Below are 15000 nucleotides of genomic sequence, written 5' to 3'. Positions count from 1 at the left end.
CTACCTGGGCCGCGGAGGCAAACAAACACACGAGCCTGTCAGAATGAGGAGACAGAGAAGTATGGACCAAAATGGGGAACGGATCAAGGTTCCAGTGTGAGAACTAAGTGACGAGGAGATAGCCAACCTAACAGATGAGGAGATAGACAACCTAACAGACACAGAATTCAAAACATTGGTGATAAAGATGCCCACAGGCTTGACAGATATGCTTGAGTATGGCAAACACATAAGGGAAGAAGTGAAGGTTATACTAAGTAAAACGAAGGAAAATCCACACAAAAACAATGGTGAAGGGAAGGAAACCAGGGTTCAAATCAATGATCTGGAACATAAGGAAGAAAAAAAACAGTCAATCAGTACAGAATGAGAAAGCAAGAATTGAAAAAAATGAGGAAAACTTCCCAAATTTTGCAAAGGAGATGGACATACAGGTCCGGGAAGCACAGAGGGTACCAGGCAAGCTGGACCCAGAGGGGACCACACCAGGACACATCATGATTGAGATGCCAAAGGTGAAAGATAAAGACAGAGTCCTGGGGACAGCAAGAGAGAGGTGGAGAGTTGCCTACAGGGGGGTGCCTATAAATTATCAGCTCATTTCTCAGAGGACACTTTGCAGGAAGGAAGGGACTGGCAAGCATTATTCAATGTGATGAAAGGCAACATGCAACCAGGATTACTCTATCCAGCAAAGCTATCATTTGGAATGGAAGGGCAGATGAAGTGCTTCCCAGACAAGATAAAGCTAAAGCAGTTCATCATCACCAAGCCATTATTATATGATATGTCAAAGAGACTTACTTAAGAAAAAGATCAAAACTATGAACACTAAAATGACAACAAACTCACAACTATCAACAATTGAATCTAAAAAATAAAAACAAAATCCAACTAAGCAAACCAGAATTGGAACAGAATCATAGGTATGGGGATCATTTGGAGGATTATCAGCTGGGAGGGGGAGGGGGAGAAATGGGGAAATGTTGCGGGGACTAAGAAGCATAATTGGTTCGTGTAAAATAGACAGGGGGATGTTAAGAAAAATATAGGAAAAGGTGAAGCCAAAGAACGTATGGACATGAACTAGGGGGTGTGGGATTACTGCAGGGAAAGGAGGTACTGGGCAGAGGGGAGCAAAGGGGAAAAAATGGAACTACTGTAACAACATAATTAATAAAATATACAAAAATAAAATAAAATAAATTGCAATAGTAAACACAGAGGCGGATTTAATGGCGGGCACACCAGGCACGCGCCTTGGGCCCCAACTTCTGAAGGGCCCTTCAAAACCATGTATTTTTATTTTCCCTGTCTCTCTCTCTTTTTTTAGGGGCCCAATATTTTCTTCTGTGCCCAGGCCTCAACCGACCTTACTCCACCTCTGAGTAAACAGATTATATCTGCTGATTAAGCTATGAATCCATCATTCTATGAATATATAAAGAAATGAGTGATTAAATGGAGAGAAGCCCCTTGTAAGAGAATGTCAACTAATAAAGGTCAAAGGGATAATTGAATTAGAAAATCATTATTGTGTAACCATCACAGAAATAATAAATTCAGACAAGAAACATAAATGGGAGGTAAAATTCATTGATATAGTTGGATTAAGAACAGGTTTTATTTATGTTGTCTCAAAGTCTCTCCCTACAAAATAATTAATTATTCAAGGAAAAGGACTAACTTCACAGTGGAGGAACCTGAATATACCACCTTATTCTCCTAATCAAAGTTAACACCAGCAGTAGTGGAACAAATCAACATCATGTGTCATCTGATGGATACAGTGAGCTGAGCCAAGCACAGTATTACTTCAGTGGTGCCATGCCTAAAATGTATAACCTAATTGTAAGTAAATGCCAGGCAAACCCAAATGGAGGCACATTCCACGAAATAACAGCTCTGTAATTTGTTCCAGTTATCTATTGCCTTGTAACAAACACCCTAAAACTTGGTGGCTTAAAATAACACTTTGTATTTTACTGCAGTTAGGACAAGGTTTAGCAGGGGCAGCTCTTCTCTGCCCTAATGTAGATGTACTACAGCCAAAAGCTGGGCTCCACTAGGCCTCAGCTAGAGTGGCTCAAAGGCTGAGAGCAAGAATCATCTGAAGGCTTTCCCACTCACATCTCTGACACCTGAGTTGGGAGACTCAAACAGCTGAGGACTGATAGCTATGTCCTATCTGGCATCTATGCCTCTATGTGGTCTCTTCATCACCACAGCTTCAGGATAACAGGATTTCCTAACATGTCAGTTCAGGACTGACCCAAAGGGAGAGAAAGAAAAAGACAGAAAGTTCAAGCATGCCACGTAGAAGCCATATGGCCCTTCCTAACCTAGCACTGGAAATAACACTGGTTTGTTTGTCTGCATTCTATACATTGAATGAGTAACAGGCCCATCTAGTTTCAAGGAGAGTGTTCTAGAACAGCATGTGGAACTAGAAGTGTGATGCAATGCTTGTAATATACAATTTCCCACAGTAATCTTTAAAAATGAAGGTCATGGGGGGACTAAGAAACTGTTCTAGATTGAAAGAGAATAAAGATACATGACAACTGTGTGAAATACTAGCACCTAGACTGAAATCTTTGGCTACTAAGGATATAATTGGGACAGTTGACAAAACTCGAAAACTCTCTCAAAATGAAAGGTATATGGTAGCTCTTTGTACTATATTACAACTTTGCTCTAAGTTTAAAATCACTTCAAATTTTAAAAAAATAAAATGCACCAGAAAGTTCATGGTTTAAAATTTTACAGTTAATCCTTTCATAAAGCAATAAATGATTATGTAATAAAAATAATCACCCAAGTTCCATATATGATACATTTATATGTTTTAATATCATGTTTTATTAAAGCAGAAGACCACTGAATGTTATTATCATTATTATATTATATTTTTATTGATTACCCTTCTATGCCGTCTGTCCCAACTATGTTCTCAACTTCTGGTCACCTTCTGTGAGAGTCAAACTGACATCCTCCTGGTGAGAAGTGATTCAGCCAACTTCTGTCCCTTCTCCATCTCTAGGAAAAAGAAGGATACAACTTTTGGTATCTTGCCTTTGAAAAGTTTCCAAAACTGGTGACCAAAATCTTAATAATAATTGTAGTGGTGGTGTACTGGTGCTGGTGGTAGTGGCAGTGGTACTTATAGTAAACCTTATGTAACACTTTATGTGTCAAGGCACGATTCTCAATCCTTTGCATATATTAACTCACTGAATCCTCACAATAGTCCTGTGAGATGGGTATCATTATTATCCACTATTATGATCCCATGTCACCCTTTTTTGATTGAGAAAACTGGGAGAGAAAGTAACTAACATAAGATTATACAACCACTAAAACTCAGAACTGAGATTCAGACCAGGCTAATTGGCTGTAGCCTTTTTATTGTTTATTAAACATTCAAACTCTACTTTGCCAAACAATCTTTAAAGCCACAAGTATCACTGGGAACATTTTAATGCAGAGCAATGGCCCTGTAACCACTGTTTCTTCCATCCATTTGCAGTTCTATGATTCTTTATTTTAATCCTCACCCAAGGATATGTTTTTATTAATTTTAGAGAGGAAGGGAGTGAGAGAAACATTGATGTGAGAGAGAAACATCAATCGATTGCCTCCTGTATGTGCCCTGACCAGGGATAGAACCTGCAACATAGGTATGTGCCCTGACAGGGGATTTAATCCACAACCTTTTTGTGTATGGGACAATGCTCCAACCAACTGAGCCACCCAGCCAGGGATGCAGTGTTATGATTTTAATGGATTTTTGAGATGGTTATTCTTAAAATTCATGGCACAAATTCACTGGAGATATATGTGTGTGTGTGTGTGTGTGTGTACACATGTATATGTATATGTATGGTAAAAAACACATAACATAAAATTTACCATCCAAACCATTTTTAAATGTACAGTTTAGTAGTGCTAAGTATTTTCACTGTTGTGCAACAGATCTTTTATAACTTTTCCTTTTGTAACATTGAAATTATACGCATCGAACAACAACTCCCCATTCTCCTCCTCTCAGCCTCTGGTTATCACCATTCCATTTTCTGTTTCTATGAATGTCACTACTTCAGATACCTTACATAAGTGAAATCATATCGTATTTGTCTTTTCGTGACTGGCTTATTTCAGTTAGCATAATATGTTCAAGTTTCACCTATATTATAGCATGTGACTGGATTTCCTTCCTTTTTAGAGGCTTCATAGAATATTATATATGATATATATATCTTGTCATATATATGTGTATATATATAAAGCAGCATCAGGATACTCAGTATCATTTTTACAACAAAAGAACAGATTTGTTAATCTCTAAAACATATCAAGCACATTATAATAAATTAACAAAAAACACAAATACCCCAATCAAGTAAGGAAGAGATAAAATTCACAAATTAAGCAGCACAAATAGTTAATAAAGATATGCTACTTAAAATATTTGGTGTCATTTTCTCAACCTTCTGAAAGGCCACAAAATCACAGAGGAAAACTTTTTAATTTAAAAGTATGGCACATTTCTGGCCAAGATGGAGGACTAGACAGACACGCTGCATCTTCCTCCACAACTAAGAAGAAATACAACTACCCCAACACTAGAGACAACCGGAAGTTCCAGAAAACTGAGCTGCATGGAAGTCCAACAAACAAAGATACAAAGAAGAAATACTCATCCAGACAGGTAGGAGGGACGGAGAGGACTCAGTGTGGTGGTGGCAGCGGCTGCAGCAGTGGCAGGCCAGTGGAAAGCGCAGTCAAATATTTTTAAAAAGTCAAGAGGGCACCTGGGGAGCACTCCCAGCACCAGACCAGACCACACAGCTCACAGTCCCAGCGCCAGGGAAAATAAAGCCTCATTGCTTCTGACTGTGCAAACCAGTGGGAATTGGGGCAGAGCCAGAAACTGCTTGTCTCTCAGCTGAATCACTTGTTTAAAGAGCCCCCACAATCCTAGAACATCTGCAAACCCACCCACTCTGGGAATGATGGCCAGGGCAACAGCTATAGAGGCACTAGTCCCATACAAAAGTGGGAGAAGTGCCTGGAAAAGGAGCGAGTGCTGACCAAGTAGCATTATTCCCTCTCAGACCCCTGCCCCCTCACAGTGCCACAATGTGGTGAAACGAGTCGCCCGTACTGACAAATACCTATGGCTCCACCCCTTACAACGTAACAGGTGTGACAGCTCTACCTAAGATACGGAGGCAAACAAACACAGGAGCCTGTCAAGATGAGGAAACAGAGACGTATGGCCCAAAAGAGGGAATGGATAAAGGTTCCAGTAGGAGAACTAAGCGACAAGGATAGCCAACCTAACAAATGAGGAGATAGCTAACCTAACCATAGTTCAAAACGCTGGTAATAAAGATGCTCCCAGACTTGACAGGTATGCTTCAATATGGCAGACACATAAGGGAAGAAGTGAAGGCTATGCTAAATGAAATGAAGGAAAATCCACACAAAACCAATGGGGAAGGGAAAGACACCAGGGTTCAAATCAATGATTTTGAATATAAGGAAGAAAAAAAACAGTCTACCAGTACAGAAGGAGAAAACAAGAATTGAAAAAAGTGAGGAGAGGCTTAGGAACCTCTGAAACAACTTTAAACGTGCCAACATCCGAATCATAGGGGTGCCAGAAGGAGAAGAGGAAGAACAAGAAATAGAAAGCTTATGTTAAAAAATAATGAAGGAAAACATCCCAAATTTGCTGAGGGAAATAGACATACAAGTCCAGGAAGCACAGAGAGTCCCAAACAAGTTAGACCCAAAGAGGATCACACCAAGACACATTATAATTAAAATGCCAAAAGTTCATAATAAAGAGAGAATCTTAAAAGCAGCAAGAGAAAAGCAGAGTTACCTACAAAGGGTTGCCTATAAGACTATCAGCTGATTTCTCAAAAGAACTTTTCAGGTAAGAAGAGACTGGCAAGAAGTATTCAATGTTATAAAAAGCAAGTACTTATAACCAAGACTACTCTATCCAGCAAAGCTGTCATTTAGAATGGAAGGTCAGATAAAGTGCTTCCCAGACAAGGTAAAGCTAAAGGAGTTCATCATCACCAAGCCATTATTATATGAAATGTTAAAGGGACTTATTTAAGAAAAAGGAGATCAACACTATGAACATTAAAATGACAACAAACTCACAACTATCAACAACTGAATCTAAAAAATAAACACAAAAACAAACTAAGCAAACAATTAGAACAGGACCAGAATCATAAGTATAGGGATCATTTGGAGGGTTATCAGCTGGGAGGGGGAAGTGGGAGAAATGGGGAAATGGTGCAGGGACTAAGAAGCATAATTGGTTGGTACAAAATAGACAGGAGAAAGTTAAGAATAATATAGGAAATGGTGAACCTAAGGAACTTATATTCATGACTGACCCATGGACATGAACTAAGGGGGGTGGGATTGCTGGAGGGAAAGGGGGTACTGGGAAGAGAGGAGCAAAGGGAGAAGAAATTGGGACAACTATAACAACAATCAATAAAATATACTAAAATAAGTAAATAAAATAAAATAATGAAGGAAAAAATAAAAATAATAAAAATATGGCAATATTGGAAAATCAGGTAGGATGTCATAAGCAGAGAAAAATGTTGCCTAGTAGTATTGGCACAACCACTCTAGGAAATGTTTAGCAGTCTGGCAGTTTCTTATAAAGTTAAATATATACAGACCACATGATTAAGCAATTCTGTAGTAGGTCATTGCCCAAGATTAATGAAAACTTGACTACACAAAAGCTGGAAATAATCCAAATGTCCTTGAATTGATAAATGGATAAAAACATGTTAGTAGATCCATACAATGATATACTACTCGGCCAAAACAAAAAACAAAAAACAAAAAAAAGCAGCAGGGGGCGGTAGAGGAGGGAGAATATTAACAGTATAGGCGACGACATGGATAAATCTCAATGTATTATGCTCATTGAAAGAAGCTAGGCTCAAAAGGCTACACAGTGTATGATTTTATTTACACGACATTTTGGAAAAGGCAAAACTAGTGACAGAAAAACAGATCAGATGTTGCCAGAAGCTGGGGGACAGGTAGAAAGGCTGACTTCAAATAAGTACACGGGAGTGTTTTGGAGTGATGAAACTGTTCTGTACCATGATGGTGGTGGTGGTTATATACCTATATACCTATTTGTCAAAATGGTCTGTATCAATATTTGTCAAAACTCATAGAACTGTACACTAAAATTTTACTATATACAAGTTATACCTCAATAAACCTGAGTCTCCTCCACCCAAAAAGAGAAATTAAAAATTCTAAGGGATATATAGAAGATAAAATTCAGATGCTAGTGAATTGGAAAACTAGTCAAGAAATCTGCAACCACACATAGGTTTAGGAAGGGCCACTAGATGGTGGTATTAATTTTTGTAATGGAGCTCAGGGTAAATCTTGAAGCTCAAAACTCACGGAGCAGACAGTGGAGCACTTTTGGGGAAATTTTCCTATAAATCCATAGTTATAATTCCTCTTGTCAAGTCTTGAACTGCATTGGTTTCTGTGATTTTGCTAAGCCTGGTAGGTCTCCTAGCCTTCCACTGATTCTGGAAAGCCATCAATGTTCTTCCAGTAAAATTCTTTCTCTCTCTCTCCGCTTCTGTTTTCGTTTGTTTTCTGAAACAGACTGAATAGCAGAACTAAAAACAGCTGTTAACCAATTTATTTTGTGTGTTTTGGTTTTCTTCTTACTTCTCATTACAGAGGATTTCGAACATGTACAAAATAAACAGAATGATTTAATGACCTCCCATCTCAGCAAGCCTCAATAGTCATTGATATTCTGCCATTCTTAATTCATCAGACCTTCACCATCCCAACACACAGGCAGAGTTTTTCACAGTTCCTTTTCCAATGAGGTAAAATTAGCCCTGGCTGGTTTGGCTCAGTGGATTGAGCGTCGGCCTGCGAGCTAAGTGTCGCTGGTTCGATCTTCCAGTCAGGGCACATCAGAGAAGGAAAACTCTGACTCCAAAAAACCTCCGCTGCCTTGCGGCATAGCTTTTCAGGGGAAAGGCTAAGGGAGTAAACCCCGACAGAAAATCCGGAGCCGGAGTCCCTAAGGCGGTTTGACGTTGTAGTCAACACCGGCAACTCCTGCGGCGCACCTGAAGCCAAGCTGTATTGACTCGTCTTTCCCTTGGACCCTTCAGCTGCGAAGAGAGGGGGGGTCTGCTGCATGGGCAACAGCAGACCCTCCATATCACCCTGCCCAGGCTCTGTAGCTTCAGCTTCACTGGAGAGGACACTTCAGCGTCATCGTAAGATGTCGATTCAACACGGGAGGAGACAGATACCGTGTCACTCCTGAGTCGGACTGCACAGCCATTCTCGGCGGTGCAGATAGACTCTTAGGAAGCTACACCATCGTCTCTCGAGACGGACGGCTGCCGACGACGACGACGAAAATTTACATATTTTGAAATACACAGATTTTAAAAAATAGACCTTTTTTATAAAGCAGTTTTAGGTTCACAGCACAACTGAGCCGAAAGTACAGAGATTTCCAAAATTAACTGTCCCCCATCTCCACTCATACATAGCCTCCTCCATTCTCGCACAGAGTGGTACATTTGTGACAGTTGGTGAACCCACATCATTGTTACCCAAAGCTCACAGTTTACATTAGGGTTGACTCTTGTTGTTGAATATGCTATGGGTTTGGACAACTATATAAAGATGGTAACTGCCATTATAGTCATTATAGTATCATAAAGAGTAGTTTCACTCTAATCATCTTCTATGCTCATCTCTCTCTCTTCCTAACCGCTGGTGAAATGTACAAATTTTAACTGTACAATTCCAATTTTTTTTAAGGGTCTGGTATGGAAGTTACTAATAACAAAGAAATAAGAAAAAGTTATGAGAGAAAATTAAGTGATAAAGCCTATAAACAAACTAAAAGTGTATTAGAATTTCCAGGAGGAGTGAATGAAGAGAAAATAAAGGAAAAATCAAATATATTATAGGAGAGCCCTGGCTGGTGTGGCTCACTGGATTGAGTGCTGGTCTGTGATCCAAAAGGTTGCCAGTTTGATTCCCAGTCAGGGCACATGCTTAGATTGGGGGCCAGGTCCCCAGTTGGAGGTGGGGGAGAGTCAGCCACGCAATATCTCTCTCCCTTTCTTTCTCCCTCCCTTGCCCTCTCTCTGAAAACATAAAATAAAATCTTAAGAATATATATATATATTATAGGAGAAAATTTCATTAAATTCAAGAAAGATTTGGAACTTTGTAAATATGGACTAAGATGAACAGAAAAACATACATGCACATACATCCTGGTAAAAATTCTGAACACTAAAAAATAAAGGTAAATTCCACAAGATTTCAAATGAAAGAAACAGAATACAGGCAAAGGAAAAAAATTGGATTGATATTAAATAAGAATAACAATATATATCATAAATAAACATATACTTTTATCATTACAAGAACACAAAATAACATTTTTGTACTTGTCATTAGTGAAAACTGACAAGTTTGAAATACAAAGAGTGGATGAGGGGCAAGCAGACGCAAATAATCACAGAGTGTAAAGTGGTATAAAACTTTTTGGAGGGTTATTTGGCAACATTATTTTAAATACACATACCCAGAAATTTTACTTCTAAACTGTGTGTGTGTGTGTGTGTGTGTGTGTGTGTGTGTGTGTCAGTGGTGTACTGGGAAAATCATCAAACTAGAAAGAATGGTCATCAGTATCATCAGTATGAGATTGGTTGGTAAATTTTAGCAATTTGTATAATGGACTCTGATAGGCCAGGATCCTGTGTTCACCCTTATGGTTATTCCGATGTGGGCAATGGAAGATGGGCAATGTACAGGGTGGGGCAATTGAAAGCAAGAAGGGATTGTGACTCCCACCAGGAGAGTTTTGCATTTGGCAGTTTCATGGGCTTCACCAAAACACATCAATTACAGAAGAGTAGTTTTCCAAAGGAAAGGGAGAATTAGATCAACAGAAGTAAGGGGCACTGAGTATACTAAAAGAGCAGCTCTTTATGACAGTATTGACTGAAGGAGCCGCAGTATCAGTCTTGTTTTCATAGTGACAGTGATAGTTGTTCCCCATTAGCTGAAGTGGATTGAGTGCCTGCTGGCGAGCACTCCCAGATTTGTAAAGGAATATCTCAGTCTGTCCCACAAGAAGACTACCATGAGGTCATCTGAGGAGGAAGCAGCAATTTGGGCATGGCTTAACAGTGAAGACTTGTCTCTGCTCCCCGTGGTAGCAGTAAGGGTAGTTTAATGTGGGGCTGGAATTCACTTACAAGACAGGGCACACATGGTTGGTGCTGTTAACTAGGAGCTCAGACAGTGTAGAGTCACAGGCCTTAGTTCCCCTCCAGACAGTCTTTAGTGCATGGAACTCAGTACCAGCAGTGACTTTCAACAGACAGGAGATGGATACTACCACTTTCTTAAGACCTGTGCCCGGAAATTAGTCTGGTATCACCTCAGCTGTATTCTATTGGTCACAGAGCCTAGACTCAAAGGAAGGGACGTTGACCACACCTCTCAAAAAGAGACATGATCAAGAAGTGATATCGCTCAGTGGATTGAGCACTGGCCTGCGAACCAAAAGGTCACTGGTTTGATTCCTGGCCAGGGAATATGCCTGGGTTGTGGGACAGGTTGTGCAAAAGGCAACCAATTTCTCTCACACACTGATGTTTTTTTCCCTCCCTTCCCCTCTCTTTAAAAACATGTAGAATGAATAAGTTAAAAAATAAAAACAGCCTTGGCTATTGTGGCTCAGTGGATTGAGTGCACCAGCCTCTGAATCAAGGATCACTGGTTTGAGTCCCAGTCAAATCATATGCCTCGGTCGTGGGTCAGGTCCCCAGCTGGGGGTGCATGAGAAGCAACCACACATTGATGTTTCTCTCCCTTTCTCCCTCCCTTCCCCTCTCTCTAAAAATAAATAAATAAAATCTTTAAAAAATAAAAATAAAAATAAAAAAGAGCCACATCAGGTCCAGGGAAAACAATTTCAGTTTTTCGTGGATCCTTTAAAAAGCCTTGAGAGTTTAGATGTGGAGTATAGGTTATGTACGACCAGCAGGCTTACAATGTGTTAATATCTAGTGTAGTGCAGAGCCCCAAACTGGGAAGCTGCTTAAGTGTTCATGATATTCCAAAAAAGCCACCCGGTGGACTAGCAGATGCAGACAAGCCATTTATACTCATGTTACAGGGGAGTGCAATGATGACGGAGGATCGGTGGGACAGAGATAGCACCCCCTTGTCCAAGACTTGTTTTCAGGGGCCCCAGACAAAGGAGGCATGTGTTCTAAAGGTGACTCACTCTTAACTATATTACCTCAGTGTAAAGGAAAGGTCAAGAAGCAGTCACAGGACAGGAAGCCACTCCCAAAAGGTGATAAGGAGGAAGTTACAATCCATTTCCAAAATAATACACATTCCTTCTGACCAGCAGCCCTTTGACAAGCCCTCAGTCACAGGAGGAGGAAGGGCCATGTATTGACCCCACATCTTGCATCACATTACATTGCCACCTACGCTTTAGTTAAACCAAGATTGCATCATATTTTACATCAGAATTTCCTGACCCCGTCCCCTCATCCCCACAAGCTGCTTTGGATCAAAATTCAGCTCCTAAAGGGGAGGACGATGAAGAGGGATTTGGTCTCTTTTTGATGCTCTATTATCACTTGAATCTCAGCTCTAGATAGCCATGTTGTAAATATTTAAAGCTCTGGCAGATGGTGAAAAATGCATGAAGACTGAGAACAATCATAAATATCATAAGATATATTTGGAAACTCTTTTGTATTTAACTTTTAACTTTTTTTGTCAGCCTACACCTAAGGAGGAGTATAAATATCAAGAATCAGTTTGATCAACCTTAACCAAGTGGCCTATAAAAAATTGACTCTAATTGTCTCGCCTTTTTAATTGGGTACAAGAGGTATGGGCTACTGTATGGACTCTTGGCTGGCTTGTAAGTAGTTGATGTGAGAAATGCTCACAATAAAACACGGGGACACAAGACTTCAGCAGCAAAGCGAGGCGTTTATTCACAATTCTGCAGAAACGGGTACACAGCCAGAAGCAGGCATGCTGAAGCGGAAAAAGCAAACTGGTTTTATCCTAACACGAGTAGTCCCTCCCCTGTTTCTTCATTAACTGAGTACTCCGGAGTTTACAATCTAGAGCAATTGTCTAGGCATGATAGATCTGTCTCTAGCTCTCCCTTGGAGATTCCCGAACTTGTTTGCTGAGTTGTCTAGCTACATCTTTCTGTGCTTGGTAATGAATATCTTCCTGCTTTTGTTCTCAAGAGACATCTGTGATGAGCTGCAGAATGTCATTTCCTTACTTGTATATGTACTTATGTTCTTTCTTGGTTTTATTGTTGACTCAGAGACTGGCCCCTGATTCATGATTCAATTACAGTTTGTCTTAGCTGATAATCATTTCCCACTGGTTTGAGAGTCACCAGCTTCCTTGTTCCCTACAGCTGAGAGCAACTGAATTGTATTTGAATAATTTTAGACAGAAGATTTTTGTATATTAGTCTGTTGAATTTCCTAACCTGTTTTGTTATTTGTCATAGTCAGTATGATAACATGTTTTAGTTTAGAAACCTCTAGCCATTGTAGATTCCTGTGTCCTGCACACATTCTGGCAGGTTAACTGGAGTTCTAAAGACAATGAGTTAATGACCTGGCCCAGTAGTTCAGTTGGTTAAACTGTTGTCCCAATACGCCAAGGTTGTGGGTTCAATCCCCAGTCAGGGCACACACAAGAAGCAACCAATTAATGAATAAATAAGTACAACAACAAATCAACGTCTCTCTCTCTCTTTCTAATTAGTAAATAAAATAAAAGCAATGAGTTACTGAAAGGTTTGTTTTGAATACTTGGAAAGGCAGAATGACCTGTCCAAACTACAGGTTCATGATTGATGTGATAAGTACATGAAGGCCCTATAAATACATAATAGTCCTGAAGGTTTACACTAAGAAGACACAGAATTTTGTTTGTGGTAATGCTTAGATACTAATTACTCTATGAATTTATTTGGTCTGGGTGGACTTAAATTTTGTTATAGCTTCTGATTATCTGAGAAAATAATTGGATTATAGCTTATTTCATTAGTCCATGTTCCTTTTTATCCTTGATGTCTCTATAGAGTTTCTTTGAGGCTCTATGAAACAGCAGTAACTATATATAATTATTAGAGTCCAGAGATATAGAGTAGGTGTGTTGGGATTAGTGATGGTAACTATAATAATGTAATCATAGTTATAAATTGATATATAACAATAGTTAATATTAACTATAATAGTAGCCTATAGGATTTAGGGGCTAGATGACAAATATAACAGACTTGATAATTCAAAAGTTTATAGTATACTAATATCCTTCCATTGGCACCCCAGAATTGCCCCATTTCCTTTCTGAAATCTCTCAATAAAAAAAAAACCCTAACAATATGCAGATAATTACACATTAATTTGTTAAATCATAGAAGACTTCCCTAAACTGGAGAAAGATTTTTATCTCCAGACTGAAATAATTTATCAATTACCAGTGTGATGGTTTTAAAATATGTCTACAAATTCTTTGATATTTGTCCCTTGAAAAGTCGGAGCTTTATTCTCCTTCCCTTGAGTATAAGCTGACTGAATAACTTGCTGCTCTTAGATCACTTGCTCTGGGGGAAGCCAGCTGCCATGTCAGAAAGACACCCAAGCAGCTCTACAGACAAGACTCTCATGGCAAGGAACTGAAGCCTTCTACCAACAGCCATGTGAGTATGCCATTTTGGAAGTGGATCCTCCAGTGCCAGTCAAGCGTTCAGGTGATGTGAAACCCCAGCTGAGATCTGCACTGCCGCTTCATAAAAGATACTGGGCCAGAACCATCCAGCGAAGCCATTTCTGAATTCAAAACTGACAGCAACTGTGAGATAAAATGTTTGTTGTTTTAACGTGCTAAGTTTTGGAGTAATGTGTAACCCAGCAATAGATAATGAAAATACACAGCAAGGATTAAGACTATATATTTTTAAAGGCACATCTATAAATTGAAGAAAAAAAAATTACAAGCATCAGACAGAAAGTCACTTATAAGAGAAACAAAATCAGATAAATATTTGTCTTATCAGTAATAGAAGCTGAAAGTCAACAACTATACTTTTTATCTAAGCAAAGATTCAGTTTACCTGTACATTCTTTTCAAAAATAATGGAAGAAACTATAATGATATAAAAATGGAACCAAATTTAATCATGACTATACCAAGATCTTAGGAGTTAGATGAAGAACAGGAAAAAAAAGCTATTTTGCAATATATAAGTTAGATCTAAATGGATGGAGACAAGTGTTTGAATGAGAATTTGTAATTTATCGTGTAAAATTAGTCTTGAAATAATTTCCACTTACATAATTTAGTATCAAATTTTTGACTACATTACCATTCAACAAGTATTTATGTGTAACTTACAATGCCTATGTACTTTAAAAGAAAAAAGAAACTTCAGAAAGTTCATATACCTTTGATGTCCACAAATGGTATTTCCCTTAAGAACTACCATTCCTTGAAGTTTTTCTTAAAATTTATCTGAAAAACATATCTGAAACATGGCATAATGTTAGTCTTCAGAAATTAGGTGTTTATATAGTTTGGTTTCCTGTCTAATCTCTAGGTTATATTTAACAAATGTGTAACTTTTTGTATTTAAATTTTAATGTCCATCTTCAGGAAACCAATTTTGTTTCTCAATAATTTTGAGATGGAGAACATTTATTTCAACATCTCTAAGTGGGAGAGGCCAGCTATAATACATTTTGTCACTTAAATGATGTGAAGTTTGGTAAATGATGTGAAGTTTGGTATGTTTAACTTTTCAGTACAGGGTATTTATTTTTAGAATTTATCCAGTGGAAAACATAATTACATGTAAAA

The sequence above is a fragment of the Furipterus horrens genome, unplaced genomic scaffold (assembly GCF_987537825.1).
Source record: "Furipterus horrens unplaced genomic scaffold, mFurHor1.1.pri manual_scaffold_1, whole genome shotgun sequence".
In the NCBI taxonomy this organism is placed as follows: Eukaryota; Metazoa; Chordata; class Mammalia; order Chiroptera; family Furipteridae; genus Furipterus; species Furipterus horrens.
This window is presented reverse-complemented; position numbering follows the sequence as displayed.